We start from the raw sequence: 347 nt of genomic DNA, 5'->3' as shown, positions 1-347 counted from the left end.
ATAAACACTGTATTGGGCTGTAAAAGAAGAAAGCTTGAGGAAGTAGGAGCAGGAGTGGCTGTGTGCTAAGTAGCTTGCTTACCAACCATATGGTTCTGGGTTCAGTCCTACTGCGAGGCACTTTGGGCAGGTGGCTTCTACTATAGCCGCGGGCCGACGTGGACGCTGTATAGGAGGCAAATGCGAGTACTTGACCAGTTCCACCTCCGCTGCTTGCGACGAATCATGGACAGAGTCTCCAACACTGAGGTGCTTCGCAGAGCCGAAATGCCCGGGATCGAAGCCCTCATCATGAAGGCCCAGCTCCGGTGGGTCGGACATGTAGTCCGAATGGACGACGCGCGTCT

The sequence above is a fragment of the Octopus bimaculoides genome, chromosome 4 (assembly GCF_001194135.2).
Source record: "Octopus bimaculoides isolate UCB-OBI-ISO-001 chromosome 4, ASM119413v2, whole genome shotgun sequence".
Classification (NCBI taxonomy): Eukaryota; Metazoa; Mollusca; class Cephalopoda; order Octopoda; family Octopodidae; genus Octopus; species Octopus bimaculoides.
The sequence above is the reverse complement of the archived record's forward strand: the minus strand, read 5'-3'. Positions refer to the sequence as shown.